This window comes from Panulirus ornatus, chromosome 17 (assembly GCF_036320965.1).
Source record: "Panulirus ornatus isolate Po-2019 chromosome 17, ASM3632096v1, whole genome shotgun sequence".
Classification (NCBI taxonomy): Eukaryota; Metazoa; Arthropoda; class Malacostraca; order Decapoda; family Palinuridae; genus Panulirus; species Panulirus ornatus.
The window spans coordinates 30,045,214-30,067,542 of NC_092240.1; the positions used below are offsets into that span (position 1 = coordinate 30,045,214).

Consider the following 22,329-nt stretch of genomic DNA (forward strand, 5'->3'; position numbering starts at 1 on the left):
ACTTCAGCAGTGGAGTAAGAGACCCCAAGGAATAAACTGCCATCACAAACCATCATCCCAAACACTACCAACACATTTATAAATCCCGGCTCAGCAAATACAGTGTCCGCTTCCCCCATACATTCACAAAGGCGATGTCACACTTACATTTTAGCACTTTGTCAACTCTCCTTTGGCCTTCATTACCATCAGCAGACTTCTAGGCATGGAACTGGCAAGGTTACTGAAGTTTTCTACATTCATATAGGGTTTTATCTCCTGAAAGAGTCGAGGAACTGATGAAGTGTTTCAGGAAGCAGCCGCCTGATCGTGCGTTCTGAGCTCCCAGTGCGCCTAGAAATCTCAAGCGTTCCCATATTCTCTCGCTTCTAAGCGAGAACTCGGTCTTTCACCTCCTTAGAAAGAAAAAAGCTAACCATCTTGAAGCACAGGTGGAAGAAATACAGTGCATAGAGGGGAAATACCCAAAATGCAGTTGCAGCCACGAGGAGTAAAGAAAGAACATCCTTCCCTCAAGATGGCCTGAGGCACACTGAGGTGGGATGGGCCTACAGGTCGCGGCTTCCAACAGTCTCGTCGACCTACGACCCAACTCAGCAGCCTAGACCCCAGTTCGGGCTATGGGGTGTATATATATATATATATATATATATATATATATATATATATATATATATAGAATAACTCCAGGAGTACTGTAGGTATTTTCCTGACGGCAAATGTGCCAGAGGGAGTGGTGGGGGAGGCGGAACCTTCAGCTTTACTATTCTGTTTTCATTGACAGGAGATAACGTCGTCATGAACCACCAGGTCTTCTGTAGTCAGTCCTTCCCATACATAATACTCTATGCCAATCTTACTCTGCGGATGTCCTCCTCACTCCTCAGAACACCCTTCCTTAACCACCAATCTAGGTCCCGGGTGCCTATCAGGCTTCTCTGTATTATACCTAATACGTCCCCTGATGTTCTGGATATCCTCATCACTATTACTCAAGTGTTCTAGGATTCCCCCGGGTTCACAGTAAAGCGAGTCTGAAATCTGAAGAGGCCTCAAGAGTGGGGGGAGACGAGGGCTCCCGGAAATTCTTTCAAATGCTGTACGCCCAGCCATTGTGAAAGTGTACTCATTCTTTTTTTTTTCTTTTTGTCATTTCCGTGATTCAAGTTAAAAGCTACCACCGTGAGGCGGTCCATAAGGAGTGTGAGGCGATCATTATGTTTGGCAACAGCCTCCGTCACACGCCCAGGGCAGGGCTGCAGCAAAAAGTGCGGCTGTGTTTTTCCCGGAGCGCCGTGCGGACCGTGGCCATGATGTGAGTCTTGATTGTCTTAACACCAGTTGTATCCTGGGGTGCCGCTCTCTGCTGACCCCTTATCCTTAAGACTACCTCCACCCACCTCCTTCCCTCCATCTCCCACCTCCCTACTTCTGTATCAATCCTTGCCCGCCCTCTATATCAATCCTTGCCCTTTCCACCACTTTTTAGCTCCACTCCCTGTCTCTTCTCCCGTCTCACACGCCACCCTATTCCCCCACCCCACCCCGGAGAGCTTTCTACCACTCCCAAGTTTCTCATGTTCCCTCCCTTACTATCTTCATGATGCTTACAATCCCAGTTTCGCTCCCTCCCTCAACACACCCCTCTCCCAGTCCCTTCTTCGCCTTCCGACTCCTCCGTTCTCTTCTGGTCATTCCCTACAGTCTGTATCTTGCCTCCCACCTCGTCCTACCACCGTCTCGCCCGCCTGGTGTTCCTCACATGTAATCAATGGATTCACCTCTCGTTTTCCCCTCACTCAAATCGTTCGTCAAAGCCCCTGTTCCTCATGGTGGTGCTCCCAGTCGCTAGTTATGTAAAGTAACAGACTCCCGAGGGTTCTCTCCCTCAACCTCCTCCCTCTCTCTCCCTCACTAGCTCACAACTGTATTCTCTCCCTCAAGATGACAGCCATGACTTTCCCATCAGGCTGATTACTGTCACTCTTCTCCCTAGCTGACAGACGTCATCTTCCTCACAACTGACAATCATCACCTTCCTCCCACTCTGCCGACCGTCACCTTCCTCCCTGCCTATCAAACATCGTCTTCCTTACTTGCTTCTCTTACTCTCTCGGTTAACAACATCAGCGGATCTCCATAAACCCAAGAAGTACCAGACGAGTCTCTCTTTTCCAACGCTCTTATACCAAGACATGACCGATACCGTGAACACAGCGCAAATAAAAGTTATCCCGGAGTTGGATGTCTGATTAGAAATGAGGCGATACAGCAGAGCTGGCCGTGGTTCACCAAGGCCAGCTTATCCACAGCACCACATACGGTGGGCGGAGGTTATTAAATTCCTATGAGGGAGTATCCAAGTGTGTGCCCGCCAGCCAGCGGCTCCTTGCTGCAGACCACTTGGTCGAGTGCCCCAGCAAGGCGGGGCAGCGTGGGGAGGCAGAAGTGGGGTGGAGTGCCAAGCTGCACACCCAGCACTCCCCCGTGATGCTTGCACTGTCTCTATACTTCTGCTCCGCCATCATTCACAGTTAAGTAAATCCAACTTTCAGAGAGAGAGAGAGACACGATGCCGCTCAACCCATAACCGGTTTATCCGGCTGAGAAGGAATTATGTTTCGGCCAGAAGGACATGACGTGGAATTAAATAACTACAAGAGGGGAGGGAGGGATAAAGTGGGGGTAAAGGGGGATGGGGTGAGGAGGGGGGGCATCAGGGCACCAAGCAGTCTGGGAGGATTGAGTTTCTTGGACTAACGAACGATTACAACTGAATATTCCACAATACATTGCTCTTACTGAAACTACAAATCAACGTTGAAACTATATTAAGTCATGAATGAGACTTAAATGAACTCATCTACAAAACACTCTTCTTAAAAGAAACAAATACGAAAGCAGTAGAGTCAGTGTGAGGCTAAAATGAGTTAGTACTGGTGCTAGAATCTAGTAGCGCAGCGCAAAGAAGAGAGGCGTTAAACAATGACGCTGGGTACGATACCACTGGGTGGTTCTGGCAACACAAGTTGGTCACCCGCCCGACGACCCCTGCAACACGACCACAATCATGCCACTCTAAATGTCACGTACCTCGCATATACGCGATTAGCTATTATAATGACATTATCATCCCATTTACCCTCATGGCCGAAGTTTTGGAAATGCCGAAACTGACGCGGTATCTTCACACAACAAGATCTATTCCCGAGACTCGTATGAACAAATATGGTGATGACTATAAGGCGTCCCTTCACGGATCACTCGTCCAAATAATCAACTCGGCTTCAGAGCAATAATGGTAACTAATGATGAAATTATATTTAATTATGTACACTGAACCACACACAGTGCAGTATCAACCGCCCATCAAGACACTGCCAAACATTACTCAGAGGCCAATTTATACTTCAGTCGATGTTTGAAGTCAAGAGTAACGTGTATATAATTAATATTGACTAAGAACGGCTGGGTTAATCTCATTTTTAATCTTGCTATTCTACGCTTATCATGACACACACGAGGTGACGTAACCGCTATTGAAAGCTGTGCTGTGTCATGAGCGGCTGTCAATGAAAGCATCACAAGGCACTCTCATGAAAACTGAGTATTATATTACACGCCCATCATATTAATCTTATACGCAGCTATAAATATTAGTATGTGTGGCTACAGGGCACACGGCATACATAACGTTGAAGAAGAAAACGGAACACTCACTGAACCCGTTTTCTTTGACGACTGGTGCCAAATGCTCCCACACACTCACCTGAAACAAAGAATGAACAATGAAACTCTACACAAATTCAAACATATAATGCCTACAAATACAAATTCTATCACACGACAATCAAAATGACGAGGCATTCCAATGGGCTGTTATTTTGCTGGCAATAATCAACGGATATTCCTTAAAATGAACGTAACTCATTACTTTATAATCTTCCTTCTACCAGAGCCATTAAGAACAGATCCAAATCAATGAATTGCAACATATCCACCATGAGACTGGACGTGAGACGAGGAAACACTAACCCAAGTCCTCAGCTCTGAGGTTGTATGTTTACCATGCTGGGAAATTGAGAGGGGCAGATGCACTTGTCAGAACTCTACGCTCCTTCCCCAGCAGGTTGTGACCCAGCTAGGTTGTAATAAGTGTGCATCACCACACCTCTTGATCCGACCCATTACGGTTACCACAACCAGTCAGCAGCCCCAGCACAAAATGAAAAGGAAATGGAGGTTCTACATAGTACCTACAGCTAACCAATCACAAGAGCTCAAGGAAGCAACTGCGTGGCTGACTTGACAAGCGATATATCTAATAATTAGCAAAATATTCCATGCCATTATATCTACTTTTGACTCATATGTTGAAAATCGAAGCTTTCCATCACTCACAACTCCAGACTTGAAACAGCTGCATAAATGAAAGTTATTCCTAACACACACACACACACACACACACATATATATATATATATATATATATATATATATATATATATATATATATATATATATATATATATATATATCCCTGGGGATAGGGGATTAAGAATACTTCCCACGTATTCCCTGCGTGTCGTAGAAGGCGACTAAAAGGGGAGGGAGCGGGGGGCTGGAAATCCTCCCCTCTCGTTTTTTTTTTTTTTTTTTTCCCAAAAGAAGGAACAGAGAATTGGGCCAGGTGAGGGTATTCCCTCAAAGGCCCAGTCCTCTGTTCTTAATGCTACCTCGCTAACGCGGGAAATGGCGAATAGTTTAAAAGAAAAAAGAATATATATATATATATATATATATATATATATATATATATATATATATATATATATATATATATATATATATATATCCCTTTAACTCTGGCCAGTTCGTCACTTCCACAGGGAGTAAAGATGTATAACAAGTTTCTATCATATACCATTCTCGAGTTATCATGCACACAAGAGTGCACTCATACAGACAGACAGACAGACATACTAACGCTGGGTGTAACGATATAACACCCATTTCCTATTCTTTGTAACGTTGGCACATTAATAACAATTTGGAAAATCATACAGAAGCCTCTGTAACTCTACTGTGTAAAGTGACTATATTTTCCCCAGTCATGAGGATCGTCTACAGGCCCTTATCTCAGCAGACGTCGAGACGTGCGTCCTAAGTCTGGTAAGGTAGTGTTGGGTGAGCCTGGCCACCGCCATCTGCTGCTGTGTCGTGACCAGGGCGGTAACACACACACACAAGCCACAGTACACACTCACTGCTGGAGTGGCTGAACCATGCCATACGTACAGCTGCCATACCCACACTGGGGTCCACTCGTTTTTTGCCTCCATCTTGAAAAGTTTTGTTCTCAATTTCAGTTCTACTGACGATATCATCCTTTTCTAGTGTACCAACGTTCATTCTACCTTACAAGTCACATTGTAAGCTGATACCATGCGGTGTCGTGCTAAAATTATCAGAATTATTACATCATGGATATTATAATCATTACCATCGTCTTAAGAGAAAGAACACGAGAGTCTGTGGGGGGGGTCAGGACCCGCGCTAATTAAGGCGGCGACACACGATTGGGTAAGACTGAATAGCAAGAGCGTGGTGACCTGGGGTGGGGCGGAAGAATACGTGGAGGAGGAGGAGGAGGAGGACCGGAGACCAATGGAGGATAATTAGAATCTCTGATAAAGGTGCCAACAGGAAAATTTACGTGTTCAGTTAGCAGTCCCTGACCATCACCACTGCATTTCATGAAACTACAACTAAAAACGACTTAATTTAGCTGAAGATAATGCGATGAAAAAATGGTATTATTCACAGCAGTCACTCACGACTGTCACTTTACATCAACAATGAAAATAAGAAATACACAGATAATCGGCCACAAATAATGAATTGCGTATAATTCAACATAATGAGAAGTGTGCTCTTCAAGTACTGTTTCCTAAACATACACCTCCGTGTTCAACACAGATGATCGGGAATACCCTACTTCTGCTGACTGTGTCCCTAACAGAAAACGGGAAGCTGGATGCTGCTGTTATGTATGCACGACGAGGGATAATCGACGACTTGTAATCAAATATCTGTTTATCTCTTACTGGTTCTGGTGGTTGAGGGGATAGTCCTCCTGGTGGTCACATATGTAACAGAAGCTTGAATAATTCCTTTAAGTGTGTGTGTGTGTGTGTGTGTGTGTGTGTGTGTGTATTTTTTTTTTATACTATTCGCCATTTCCCGCGTTAGCGAGGTAGCGTTAAGAACAGAGGACTGGGCCTTTGAGGGAATATCCTCACCTAGCCCCCCTTCTCTGTTCCTTCTTTTGGAAAATATATATATATTTTATGATTTGGTAAACAGAGAAGAGGTAGTAAAAGCTTTGCGGAAGATGAAAGCCGGCAAGGCAGCAGGTTTGGATGGTATTGCAGTGGAATTTATTAAAAAAGGGGGTGACTGTATTATTGACTGGTTGGTAAGGTTATTTAATGTATGTATGACTCATGGTGAGGTGCCTGAGATTGGCGGTATGCGTGCATAGTGCCACTGTACAAAGGCAAAGGGGATAAGAGTGAGTGCTCAAATTACAGGGGTATAAGTTTGTTGAGTATTAATGGTAAATTATATGGGATGGTATTGATTGAGAGGGTGAAGGCATGTACAGAGCATCAGATTGGGGAAGAGCAGTGTGATTTCAGAAGTGGTAGAGGATGTGTGGATCAGGTGTTTGCTTTGAAGAATGTATGTGAGAAATACTTAGAAAAGCAAATGGATTTGTATGTAGCATTTATGGATCTGGAGAAGGCATATGATAGAGTTGATAGAGATGCTCTGTGGAAGGTATTAAGAATATATGGTGTGGGAGGCAAGTTGTTAGAAGCAGTGAAAAGTTTTTATCGAGGATGTATGGCATGTGTACGTGTTGGAAGAGAGGAAAGTGATTGGTTCTCAGTGAATGTAGGTTTGCGGCAGGGGTGTGTGATGTCTCCATGGTTGTTTCATTTGTTTATGGATGGGGTTGTTAGGGAGGTAAATGCAAGAGTTTTGGAAAGAGGGGCAAGTATGAAGTCTGTTGGGGATGAGAGAGCTTGGGAAGTGAGTCAGTTGTTGTCGCTGATGATACAGCGCTGGTGGCTGATTCATGTGAGAAACTGCAGAAGCTGGTGACTGAGTTTGGTAAAGTGTGTGAAAGAAGAAAGTTAAGAGTAAATGTGAATAAGAGCAAGGTTATTAGGTACAGTAGGGTTGAGGGTCAAGTCAATTGGGAGGTAAGATTGAATGGAGAAAAACTGGAGGAAGTAAAGTGTTTTAGATATCTGGGAGTGGATCTGGCAGCGGATGGAACCATGGAAGCGGAAGTGGATCATAGGGTGGGGGAGGGGGCGAAAATCCTGGGAGCCTTGAAGAATGTGTGGAAGTCGAGAACATTATCTCGGAAAGCAAAAATGGGCATGTTTGAAGGAATAGTGGTTCCAACGATGTTGTATGGTTGCGAGGCGTGGGCTATGGATAGAGTTGTGGGCAGGAGGATGGATGTGCTGGAAATGAGATGTTTGAGGACAATGTGTGGTGTGAGGTGGTTTGATCGAGTAAGTAACGTAAGGGTACGAGAGATGTGGGGAAATAAAAAGAGCGTGGTTGAGAGAGCAGAAGAGGAAGTTTTGAAATGGTTTGGGCACATGGAGAGAATGAGTGAGGAAAGATTGACCAAGAGGATATATGTGTCGGAGGTGGAGGGAACGAGGAGAAGTGGGAGACTAAATTGGAGGTGGAAAGATGGAGTGAAAAAGATTTTGTGTGATTGGGGCCTGAACATGCAGGAGGGTGAAAGGAGGGCAAGGAATAGAGTGAATTGGATCGATGTATCATCAGCGAACAACAACTGACTCACTTCCCAAGCTCTCTCATCCCCAACAGACTTCATACTTGCACCTCTTTCCAAAACTCTTGCATTCACCTCCCTAACAACCCCATCCATAAACAAATTAAACAACCATGGAGACATCACACACCCCTGCCGCAAACCTACATTCACTGAGAACCAATCACTTTCCTCTCTTCCTACACGTACACATGCCTTACATCCTCGATAATAACTTTTCACTGCTTCTAACAACTTGCTTCCCACACCATATATTCTTAATACCTTTCACAGGGCATCTCTATCAACTCTATCATATGCCTTCTCCAGATCCATAAATGCTACATACAAATCCATTTGCTTTTCTAAGTATTTCTCACATACATTCTTCAAAGCTAACACCTGATCCACACATCCTCTACCACTTCTGAAACCACACTGCTCTTCCCCAATCTGATGCTCTGTATATATATCCCAGAGATAGGGGAGAAAGAATTCTACTTTCATATTCCCAAAGTGTCGTAAAACATTAAAAGAGAGAGAAAGGAGGAGGTTGGAAACCCTCATCTTTTAGTGTTTGTTTCTGAAAGATGGAACAGAAGAAATATGTTCCTGGCGCTACCTCACTAGCGTGGGAAACGGAAATTAAGTAGGGGGGATTTTACATAGTAACCAGAGCATGTGAAACGTCTGGGGGTAAACCATGGAAAGATCTGTGGGGCCTGGATGTGGACGAATGTGGCCCTTTTGTCTGTTTACCTGGCGCTACATCGCTGAAGCAGGGGGTAACGATGCTGTTTCTGTAGGGCAGGGTAGCGCCGAGAATGGATGAAGGCAAGCAAGTATGAATATGTACATGTGTAAATATGTATGTCTGTTGTATATGTATATGTATGTATATATGTTGATATGTATATGTATGTATATGTGCGTGTATGGGCGTTTAAGTATATATATGTGTATATGAGTGGATGGGCCATTCTTCGTCTGTTTCCTGGCGCTACCTCGCTGACGCGGGAAACAGAGATTAAGAATAGTAAATAATGAATAATATATATATATATATATATATATATATATATATATATATATATATATATATATATATATATATTTTTTTTTTTTTTTTTTTTTTTTCTTTCATACTATTCGCCATTTCCCGCGTTAGCGAGGTAGAGTTAAGAACGGAGGATTGGGCCTTTAAGGGAATATCCTCACCTGGCCCCCTTCTCTGCTCCTTCTTTTGGAAAATCTAAAAAAAAAAAAAAAAACGAGAGGGGAGGATTTCCAGCCCCCCGCTCCCTTCCCTTTTAGTCGCCTTATTCGACACGCAGGGAATACGTGGGAAGTATTCTTTCTCCGCTATCCCCAGGGATTATATATATATATATATATATATATATATATATATATATATATATATATATATATATATATATATACCCGTTTCCTGTCCTTGAGGTGGACTTTCCATTCCATTCAAGGTTTTTCCCTTTTTTTTAGTCAGATAGCATTTCCGGCGAAAGCCATCAGTAGTCTCTCTCTCTCTCTCTCTCTCTCTCTCTCTCTCTCTCTCTCTCTCTCTCTCTCTCTCTCTCTCCATTACAGAGGAGCAGTGCTCGAGCACGCCGGGCCATCAACCAGCCAGTAGTGAGCACCTGTATCTCGCGCCACATCCTCCCACCACCCACCCGGCCATCCCGGACCTCGCGTGTTCAATCCAGTGATCCTTCTCTGGTCTGGTGGACGTCGGGGCTCGTTAGCTGCCTCTGTAGACGTCACCTTCATGAACGCCTCTACACCCGGCTCACTCTGGTGTTGTGTGTGTGTGCTGGTGGAACCGCACCGCACTGCAGCCTCCTGCGGTCCCAGCTACTCATCTATCTGGGTACTGCTGCTCTGCATCCACATACGGCATTCAGATTTGGCCAGCAGTACCAGGGATGGCCAGCAGCACCAGGGATGGCCAGCAGTACCAAGTATGGCCACTAACACCAGGGATGACCAGCAATACCAGGTATGGCCAGGAGTACCTGTGATGGCCAGGAGTGCCAAGTATGGCCAGGAGTACCTGTGATGGCCAGGAGTGCCAGGTATGGCCAGGAGTACCTGTGATGGCCAGCAGTGCCAGGCATGGCCAGGAGTACCTGTGATGACCAGGAGTACCAGACACGGTACACACGTAAGACAAGGATGACCCAGTACATGGAAGAGTAACCTCAGACATCTTTATCTTCCGTTGAAAGACGTTTAAAACAAAATACGTATCACGTCAGCCAGTGCCAGCAGTCTGATAATGGAACGATTACTTTCTGCAGGGCAGCGTATGACGTATTCACACACGACGATTCTTAGCATGACGTAAATTCCGTCGACTTTTAAATCTTCCCCTCCCCCTAAAATGGGCAGTTGAGAACCCCAGGTCAGGAGGTTCCAATCATTCCTCCGTGGAAGATACATAATTCAACTGCATACTATACATATATCCCCCCCCCCCCCACTGCATGCTGAACAGAGAAGGAAAACACAGAACAGGTGGGTGATCATCCTCGCAATGCGGGATTCGACTTCGTGTCCGTCCATGTGCGAGACGAATCCAACACCTATAACGAAACTCTACGTCATCACGTGTGTGTGTGTGTGTGTGTGTGTGTGTGTGGTGACGCTGGCCACCACCACACACAACCATCGGATTGACGGTTCACTCCAGCCTGACCAATGGTTCACTCCCCCCCCGTGGGATATACTTACCCCGGCCCTCAACAACACATGAGGGAAAGAAACAGTCTCAATTTTTTCTTTCTTTTTTCCTTCAGAGACTTCCCAAGAGCCCAGAGTCATTCCTTATCTTTAATGGCATGGAGGGAAGGAAGCAAGGTAGGTGAAGGGGTTTGTGGATGACAAGCAATATGGAGGTGGATGACAAGCAACAAGGGACTGGATGACAAGCAACGTGGGAGAGAATGACAAATACGGGGTGGATGACAAGCAACACAAGAGTCGGATGAGAAGCAACACCGGGTGGATGAGAGGCACCATAGGGGTGGATGACAGGCAAGCGGTCGGGGTTGGTTGAGAGGCAATACATGTGGGATGTAGGATCGCACTCTGCGGTAAGCTACACCATCACTTCACTGCAGGACACTTCGGAGGTGCTCGCCAGGCCAGTTCCCAATCTTTGTTAATCATTCGTCAACCACCTCCGTCGTGAATTAACAAGGGCCTTCGTGAAATCGAATGGATACTACATGTGTGTTGTGTGTTGTGTGTGTGTGTGTGTGTGTGTGTGTGTGTGTGTGTCCCGGGTGAGGAGAGACGGGTGTGTGTGTGTGTGTGTGTGTGTGTGTGTGTGTGTGTGTGTGTGTGTGTGACGGGGGATATAGGGAGGTAAACATCGCCAGTCCACCTTCGACAACTTATTCAGGAGACATCAAGGCCAGTCGGGCTGGTGGCGAGGGAGCCTCATGCAAGGTGGGGTATTTCCATAACACCCACAAGACTCACACAAAAGACTCGCAGAACAAAGTTTTAATGTAGTAACCTGCTGAATAATGACGGTGGTGTACACACTGGTGGTACACCTGTAACACCACTGCCACGCTATCTGCTCGTCACACTAGTTGTAACACACCCACTGTACACGGTTGTAACCCAACGGTTGTAACACACCCACTGTACGTACTGTAACCCAACTGTTGTAACAAACCCACAGCTCATGGTAGTAACCCAACGGTTGTAACACACCCACTGTACATGGTTGTAACCCAACGGTTGTAACACACCCACTGTACGTACTGTAACCCAACTGTTGTAACAAACCCACAGCTCATGGTAGTAACCCAACGGTTGTAAAACACCCACTGCACATGGTTGTAACCCAACGGTTGTAACACACCCACTGTACGTACTGTAACCCAACTGTTGTAACAAACCCACAGCTCATGGTAGTAACCCAACGGTTGTAACACACCCACTGCACATGGTTGTAACCCAACGGTTGTAACACACCCACGACACATGGTTGTTACACCACTATCATATTACCTGCTTACCCCAACGGTTGTAAAATCCCCACTGGACAGAGTTGTTACACCACTCTCATGCTATCTGTTTACCCCACCGGTTGTAACACACCTACTATACATGGTTGTTACACCACTACCACGCTATCTGCTAACCCTACCGATTGTAACACACCTACTATACATAGCTGTCACACTAACAGCATACTATCTGCTCACCACATCGGCTGTAACGCACTCACTGTGCAAGGGCGTTACACGTCCATCATGTACACTGAGGGACGAGCAACTTACCACCAGCCTCATGCGCTCAGCCAAGGAGGACCCGTCATACCAAGGTATAACATCACACCAACATGGCAACTTCCCTCATATACCATAATATACCTTAAACTTCACGTGCCCACAGAACTGAGCACGACCATCAACACTTCTCTGTTGTACGCCCGTGTCATGCGCATGGCACGTACGGGTCGTGACCTACGAGCCAGCGCATGTAGTAACGTCCCTACACGAGCCAGCAGCTCCTGTTTCTTGCTGGAGTTTAGTCGCTGTCAGCAGCCAGTGCGCATTCCTGCGGCCATGGTCGATCGCGCGACCGGTAGCGCAAAAGGACTACAGGGGTCAGTCTTCCTCAGGACCCAGTGGGGAAATTATGACACTACCTCAGGCCCCAGTGGGGAGATTATGACACTTCCTCAGGCCCCAGTGGGGAGATGATTATGAAACTTCCTCAGGCCCTAGTGGGGAGATGATTATAACACTTCCTCAGGCCCTAGTGGGGAGATGATTATGACACAAGCCGTTAAAATCTACAATCATTATAGCAGCTTACGATCGTCCAACAGCAAACTCGTGTAATGGATGGAAAACGTAAATACGATCTAAGAATTTCAGGTAACTTATTATCAAAAATACGGGTCATTTTTTCTCATAATCTTACACACTTGAGTTCTTGTGAGGAGACGTGTTTCTGACCACTCGTCACAATTCATGACTTACATCTACAAGTACGTTAAATCAGAGCTTTGATCTGGTAATGAAACTATCTTTTCATCGGCTGATTTCATTTTCTCCACACACACACACACACACACACACACACACACACACACACACACACACACACACACACACATCTTGCTTGAGACATTTCACTGATACGGAAAACGGATCTACTGAACCTACTTGCCCCCCAAGCAAAAGCCTCCTTATCAGTGGCAGGAATAATGTGAGAGAAGAAGATCCGCCGAGATCAGTCAGGACGCGGCCAGCACTTGCAAGCCTTCTAGAGTGGGGAACACATGCAGACAACTGAGGGAATATCCTCACTTGGCCCCCTTCTCTGCTCCTCTTCTGGAAAATTAAAAAACGAGAGGGGAGGATTTCCAGCCGCCCGCTCCCTCGCCTTTTAGTAGCCTTCTACGACACGCAGGAAATACGTCGGAAGTATTCTTTCTCCCTTATCCCCAGATATATATATATATATATATATATATATATATATATATATATATATATATATATATATATAGGTATGTATTTTTGCGTGTGTGGACGTGTATGTATATACATGTGTATGGGGGTGGGTTGGGCCATTTCTTTCGTCTGTTTCCTTGCGCTACCTCACAAACGCGGGAGACAGCGACAAAGCAAAATAAATAAATATAATATATATATATATATATATATATATATATATATATATATATATATATTTTTTTTTTTTTTTTCATACTATTCGCCATTTCCCGCGATAGCGAGGTAGCGTTAAGAACAGAGGACTGGGCCTTTATATATATATATATATATATATATATATATATATATATATGTATATATATATATATTATCCCTGGGGATAGGGGATTAAGAATACTTCCCACGTATTCCCTGCGTGTCGTAGAAGGCGACAAAAAGGGGAGGGAGCGGGGGGCCGGAAATCCTCCCCTCTCGTTTTTTTTTTTTTCATTTTCCAAAAGAAGGAACAGAGGGGGCCAGGTGAGGATATTCCAAAAAAGGCCCAGTCCTCTGTTCCTAACGCTACCTCGCTAACGCGGGAAATGGCGAATAGTTTAAAAGAAAAGAAAAGAATATATATATATATATATATGTATGTAGCATTTATGGATCTGGAGAAGGCATATGATAGAGTTGATAGAGATGCTCTGTGGAAGGTATTAAGAATATATGGTGTGGGAGGCAAGTTGCTAGAAGCAGTGAAAAGTTTTTATCGAGGATGTATGGCATGTGTACGTGTAGGAAGAGAGGAAAGTGATTAATTCTCAGTGAATGTAGGTTTGCAGCAGGGGTGTGTGATGTCTCCATGGTTGTTTAATTTGTTTATGGATGGGGTTGTTAGGGAGGTAAATGCAAGAGTTTTGGAAAGAGGGGCAAGTATGAAGTCTGTTGGGGATGAGAGAGCTTGGGAAGTGAGTTAGTTGTTGTTCGCTGATGATACAGCGCTGGTGGCTGATTCATGTGAGAAACTGCAGAAGCTGGTGACTGAGTTTGGTAAATTGTGTGAAAGAAGAAAGTTAACAGTAAATGTGAATAAGAGCAAGGTTATTAGGTACAGTAGGGTTGAGGGTCAAGTCAATTGGGAGGTAAGTTTGAATGGAGAAAAACTGGAGGAAGTAAAGTGTTTTAGATATCTGGGAGTGGATCTGGCAGCGGATGGAACCATGGAAGCGGAAGTGGATCATAGGGTGGGGGGAGGGGGCGAAAATCCTGGGAGCCTTGAAGAATGTGTGGAAGTCGAGAACATTATCTCGGAAAGCAAAAATGGGTATGTTTGAAGGAATAGTGGTTCCAACAATGTTGTATGGTTGCGAGGCGTGGGCTATGGATAGAGTTGTGCGCAGGAGGATGGATGTGCTGGAAATGAGATGTTTGAGGACAATGTGTGGTGTGAGGTGGTTTGATCGAGTAAGTAACGTAAGGGTAAGAGAGATGTGTGGAAATAAAAAGAGCGTGGTTGAGAGAGCAGAAGAGGGTGTTTTGAAATGGTTTGGGCACATGGAGAGAATGAGTGAGGAAAGATTGACCAAGAGGATATATGTGTCGGAGGTGGAGGGAACGAGGAGAAGTGGGAGACCAAATTGGAGGTGGAAAGATGGAGTGAAAAAGATTTTGTGTGATCGGGGCCTGAACATGCAGGAGGGTGAAAGGAGGGCAAGGAATAGAGTGAATTGGATCGATGTGGTATACCGGGGTTGACGTGCTGTCAGTGGATTGAATCAGGGCATGTGAAGCGTCTGGGGTAAACCATGGAAAGCTGTGTAGGTATGTATATTTGCGTGTGTGGACGTATGTATATACATGTGTATGGGGGTGGGTTGGGCCATTTCTTTCGTCTGTTTCCTTGCGCTACCTCGCAAACGCGGGAGACAGCGCAAAAAAAAAAAAAAAAAAAAAAAAAAAATATATATAAATATATATATATATATATATATATATATATATATATATATATATATACACCGGGGCGTAAAGCATGTATATATGAAATAGATGCTCATAAGAGTAATAATTACAGCATCTGTGTAGTACAATACAACCAGCTTTGGGGAAGCAGACTTTGTGACGATTACATTTAATACTGATCTCAAGTATTTTATCCATGAGGCAGAAGTGAATTACTTTAATGATCTTGGAACTGCCAATTATATTCTTAAAGCTTCATCTTGCAATTTTCTTCTAATTTCTCAAGTCCATCAATGTCTATAATATTACGCAGGACCAAGGCTGGTGGATGATAATTAAGAGCCCAGATGTTTACACTCAAAATCTTTGAAAATGAAGGCTAACAGGCAACTCAAACAGCCAATACAAGCAACTAAACTCGAAAAAAGCATCAATTATCTACTTAAAAATATAATCATAAAATAATCATGCAACTTATTATAACACTGTAAGTAAATGATAATTAACTGACCAATTTGCAAAAAAATGGCTACTATTTATATAATTTTCAACTGAAATTCTCCTGCTTTTCAAAGAGAAAGAAAACGCGAGCCGACAATTTTGTTAGTTACCAACTAGTCAAATTATCCCATCTTAATATTCTTTCTTTGTTAACAAATACAGGCAACAACCGGTAATTTCTTTATTTCTTTCTTTCTTTTGCACATGCTGAAAAACATCGAAATTTTCCTTCGTACGGGGTCTATTTTTTTCAAAAGTCAGTGCTAATATGCATCATTTTGTTTGAGACTTCCCTTATTTTCTAGAGAACACCAACTTAAACAAGTGTCCATATCAGTTTCCAGAGAGGTAACCACACTTCAAAGACTTGTTTTACAGTTTCCACGCAGGACTGTCGGCATCAGCAAATGCCTCACACTGACCCAACGAAAACTGAAACTGCCGACTGGAAGGTATAGTAAATCAAGTAAAATAAGAACAAAACGTATTTGCTCTGTTGGCGAGTTCTACCAAGAGCTCCAGCTGTGTGATTTAAAAGTCTATAAATATTAAGAGACAAAGTACTTTTCGTACAATATGCCCCATCTGTACACAACGCACACCTACCAAACTGTTTAAGTTGATTGTTGAGTCTTGAAGAAGTAATCGCATGAGGCCACACAAGTGAACTCTACTTCCGTCAGCGTTTGAAAGAGAACTGACTGACCTAAACAGTACGGTCTAGGCCTAGGAGGACCTAGCGCCGCTGTGCCGGGATAAATTCACACGTACTGAGAGCCCTGTAATACACACGCACTCCCATACCCGCCAACACTAGGTGTCGTACGAAATCATAATGAAATTATAACCTTAAATCATATGATTCATGGAATGGTACAAGATATTTTCTTTAAAGACATAAATAGTAATTCAGAAACACTTAAGGGGTTTCTCGTAAAATAAGAGAAAACGCAATGATAATAGGCAAAATATGCATATTACGATAAAATTGGCAAATAGGCAAATTACGATAAAATTGGCAAAGACACTGCAAAAACATGCTTTTATGTCATTTTGCTAGAATATACAGGTCCTAGACATCACATTTAATATAAACAAACACATGTGGCTTGGTTGAGGATAGGGAGCTGTGGTTTCGGTACACTTCACATAACAGATAGAGAATGGATGTGAGCGGATGTGGCCTTTCTTCGTCCGTTTCTGGTTAGGCCTTGCTAAAGTGGGAAACGGCGATCAAGTGCGAAAGAAAGAGACACTTCTCTTTCCCAGACTCGTCGACTCCAATTCCCACAGACGCCCACTCGCACCCAGATGCTAATATTAATCCATACTGATACAGTTCCCACTAAATACATTACAGTCGACATTATCTACACCCAGAGGTTAACCCCCTGTGTGCAGGCACATTCTTCCCTGATACCCCACGTCCTGCGCAGCGTTGTACAGGCACAGACCACCGCTTGACCGACCTCACCATAACAACAGAACTAACACAAGCATTACTCCCTTCAGCACAACATTATAACGTGGCTAACATCCTAGCCACGAGGCTGCAACATGCCCAGTGTACATAAAAGCCAGAGTAAATGTGATGCAGTGGTCCCTTTCGGCGGGTTTATGTAGATCCCGTTCTTTAGAGTAGATGCCTCGCTTTATAGAAAATGGGCATCTGGCATATGTCACGGTGTCTCGTTCACTGGTCACCGTCTTTCGCGCCTTCCCACTCACGTTCGTGCACTCTCAACTCTTCATTCTGTAGTTATTCTCATTTCAGACATCTTAATTACAACATGAAAATGAGCCCCATCTACAACACGCAGAGGTGCCTAGAATACTAACAATTTCAAGCGGTCTCGGATATGTCGCATAAATGTTTATAACATTACCAAAGTTTAACATCCTCCTTTCCATGTATCTATCAGCATCGTTGAATATCTATCCTCTCTTCCACTACCAAACCTTGAGGGTATATCAAATTCCTGGATATACATAATGCTAACACACATACATTATCCTCACCATCGTCCTTACAACATTCCTACCCAGGTTTGCAGCTCTGTCGTGATCTGGCCACATCACTATCCTTACGTCTATTCTTCCGTGCGTATGGGAGCCAACACCTCTATATATTTCCTTACACCATCACATTTGCTTCTCTTTCCAATGGTTTTATCTCCCCAAAGTTCCGAGAGGGAATCATCTTTTCTTCTATTTGTTTAGGTACATAGGAACAATATCACCTCTCTCATATCCAACCTATCCTAGAGTATCGGCTTATTCATACCCCAAACCAATCCAACATATGCAGGTACCCAATCCAACAGTTCAGGTACCTAATCCAACAAGTTCAGGTACCCAATCCAACAGTTCAGATACCTAATCCAACAAGTTCAGGTACCCAATCCAACAGTTCAGGTACCTAATCCAACAAGTTCAGGTACCTTTCTTCCAAGTTGGTCAAGAGCACATTTAAACCCGCTTCTCATCAACGTTATCATTTTCAAACTCAACCTCTATTTTTTCGTTATAAAACCTCACAGAGATCAGTCGTCCTGCCCGTGTTGTTGAGAACACTGCATCACTCAGTCTACAACATTTCGTATTCCAAGATCCCATTTCGCCAGGGCACAAGTCCTATTCCACTCCTCGTATTGACTTCGAAACTTCCATTCGTAAAAGAAACATATTGCACGAAACTTTTCAAACGCAAGATTCTCTACCCATTCAATGTCATCATTTCCGCTCTTATCGGGTAATGTTACATAATGAATACTTAGATCGCTGATAATATTTCCTTCGTCACAATCAGTATTTCTGGTTTGATCTCTCGTCCAAGACCACATTCCCTTACAAGAGACAGAACTGTGCTAAAAAGTTTCCCCTTCCATCTGCCCACATCAAGCTCGCTGTTCAATCCTTTATAGAGTAACATCAAACATCGTATCTCAAAGTATTTTACATCACAATGCCACAGTCCTCCGCCTGACCACATTCCCTAATACTCTAACCTCTTATGAATCATCGCAATTTGTCCACTGGAGTGTATCAAAAACCATCGTAAAGCCATGGCTCTTAATTGCTCTATTGTCTTTTTCCCCTGCGTTGGTAACTGTGGCCAGTCCGGCTTCAGGATGGCCCAATAACGCTCTCACCCACACCAGACGTAGCGCCTTCATAACTATATCAGGGTCACTAGTAACGTTAATGTATTAGACAATTTAAAACTCTGCAACTTTGGTCTGATTCCTCTATAAAGTTCTTCCTCTAAACTCTCGTCATCTTCCCATTATCAAATACCACAGATAAATACATTTAAATTACTCACTGTATTTCAAAATTACCGACGAAAATGGCTCCTGTTTTTCTTTACTGGATGTCACTACTTCCACCACCTTATACTTCTGTCAACCATAACCTCCAGTGTCCGGCATCGACAGTATATAAGTCCTATGTCTCTAGTGCCAAGGAGGCAGGTTTTAATATTCACAATACTAAAAAAGGGTAGGACTAAGTACTCCTCCTTGTGTGTGTGTGTGTGTGTGTGTGTGTGTGTGTGTGTGTGTGTGTGTGTGTGTGTGTGTGGCGGGGGGGTTTCCTACCTGCACCACGACATGAGTGATGGAGACCATCGAGCGGGAGGAGGGTGTGGAGGGGTGGAGCTGCCGCTACCGCCACTGTTAAGAGAGCGCGACACTGGCAACAGATCATACGCCACTCGTCTCAGTCTTCGCCTATAACTGAATACTTAGTGTTCCATAACAGCTGCTGTCAGGCAGAACTAGTTGACAGTGATACTGGTGATAGGGCGGATCACTGCTCCAGTTACTTTAATACAACGAATTTACCCACTTTTTTGTTTTCCTCCACATTTCTCAATCCACATATTTTCTCATACACATTATCATCCATGGACTAGTGTTGTAAACACTGTTACCCACGAGTACTTATAGAGCAAACACTAAATATTCACATATGAACGAGGGTACTTGACCATACCACACATCAACAGGTTTTGCTCAGCACATTGTTTCCTCGACCTACACCTCTCTCTCCTGCGACTCTACGAAAAGAGATGGTTCTTTCGGATAGGATAGGACGCATCGTACACTGATGCTGTAACAGATAATCTTCGGTCCATCGTGGTTTTCTCCCTATCCTGCCTTGGTAATGTAGCTTCATAGACGGTCCTGTCACTCTGTCTTCTGTTTGAAGACTCGCCGAGGAGGATGCCACACGCACGGCGACTAACCCTTAAACGCGCAAACTTGCCAAGAATTCATCCGTTCCGTGACAGGAATAAAAAAATGATGGCTACTGGGAAGATATATTTTCGGAAATAATATCTTACTATTGAGAGGGAAGGTTGTATCGTTAACATGGGAGTATGAAGAGAAAAAATGGCGGGCGCGAGTAGTTATGCCACTGAACACTGACATACCGCCGTTCAGGGTGTGGTGATCTGGGAAGGAGAGTGGTGGTGAGGAAGTGTTGGTGGTGGTAGTGGTGGAGGTGCGAGAGAGTGTTGTAAATAGGGCAGGAGGGAGTGGTGGTGAGGGAGGGTGTGGTGGCCTGGGTGGAAGCGCGTGGTGATGGTGGTGAGGGAGGGTGTGGTGGTCCTCCGCAGGAGGGAGCAGACTAGGGCACGCATCTGCAAAGTTTCCATAAAGAAAGCTCCGTAACCTCCGTTTCCACCTTACTGAGGGACGTCCTCCTCATCCGTTCACGACACCGGAGCCTCCGTCACCACCTGAGTGACGGATGTCGCCCAAAACCGTCCATGACGCCAGAGTTTACGTCTCCAACTGGTTAAGAGATGTCGGCCTGGTCCTTCCATGACGCCGGAGTATCCAACTCGGAGATTTCCACTGGATCCGTCCACAACGCCAAAGCCTCTGTCTCCAAGGGACGGCGTTCGGATCCCTCCACGACGCCGAGGCCTACGTCTCCCGGCCAAGGGACGTCGGCCGGGGCCCATCCCCGACGCCGGTGACTCCCGTCTGTTCTCGGCCGAGGGACGCCGGTGTGACCGGTCCGCCCACCGCCAATTAAAGCGTTTTATAGCAGACATAACTTCATGTAATATTCGCCATCACGTAACATCCATTACACCAACAACTCGACCGTGACATTAACGCTCGCAAGTACCTTCCCTCCCGGGGATGCTGTTCCTCAGGCAACTCTCCCTTCCCCCAAAAAACAAATATATATATATATATATATATATATATATATATATATATATATATATATATATATATATATATATATATATATTCAAAACTACATACGAGGAGCTCATCAACAGCTTCACTTCGAGTGGTGGGTGCAGGTGAAGACCTGGCCTGCGCCGTCTGAAGAGACAAGTAGTCGCCTGAGTGTTTGCATACCTCAGCTCCGGGTCAGCAAGCATTAAGAGATACCAGGCCACTAATGACCGCTGCACTCTGGCACGAGAAGAAAATGATTCCCGAGTAATTACACTCGTTGATGAAAGGTTCAGCGAGACCCGAGTTTATCATCATGCATGGCTTACAAAATGCGGGTTGGAGGGGTGAGGGAGGTTAGGTTAAGCTCAAGTGTGGGAGACTAACGTGAGGGACTAGTATGAGGGTCTAGTGCGAGGGCTAAAGTGGAGTTCTGCTGTTAAAGTTTCGTTTTTTCTTTCTTCTACAGTGGCCGACATGGCAAAGGCACAAGTATGCCTCAGGCATGGCCATCTCGGATGAAAGGAAACCATAGTGAATTTGAGAAAAACAACACACTGATATTAATTCAAACTCCTCGGATATTTCTGGGCCTCACACAAAAACGTGGAAAGGCAACAGGAAAGACACGAGAAGGAGGGAAATTCCACAGCTTCGATGTTTGAGGAGAGGAGGTATGTTGACGATAAACCTTCAGCTTACTGGTCTCCACACAGATACTATGGGAGGAAGCAGCCACCTGCGTCTCGCAGATCGCGACACACGCAGACAGTTCCCGACAGCAGAGGCCGAAATGATAACTGTAGAATAGGGAGAGACGGAGAAAAAAATCACGGTGGACAAAAGGGTATGGTTTAAGACAGGAAGGTCAGATCACCCTACCAAGGGAAGATGTGGAGAAGCCACTCAGGATACATCACCAGTACTCCATACTGAAGTGAATGACCCCCACCCCCCTTGTTGATATGGAACAGCTGCTCACAAGGAAAATGTATGCGACAACTCTGTAACATCCCCAGGTTTGGGGAAGTAGATTTTGTGGTGTTCATTAAGCTTGGTTTCCTGGAGAGAGTAGAGCATATAGTTCCCATGTTTACGTTATTCCAGGAGTGAACTAAATGGTTTCGAAATCTAATAGTGGGAAACGAGTGAGGTATAGATTTACAGAAGTATAGAGGTAAATACAATTTCTTTCACTTACGAAACAATTACGAGAGGATGTATGTTCACTGCAAGATAAAGAACAGATATCAGAGCGAGGAGTTGGGGAGGGGGATAAGTTGGTACGTTGAGTGAATCATTGGAATATGAA

The 22,329-nt window shown here is 44.5% G+C and overlaps 1 protein-coding gene across 2 annotated transcripts in view; it reads right to left on the reverse strand.

The window, feature by feature from the left end:
- LOC139754662 (transcription factor 12-like) overlaps nucleotides 1-22,329 on the reverse strand; it is a 723,853-nt gene that overhangs the window by 338,560 nt on the left and 362,964 nt on the right. The window lies entirely within an intron of this gene.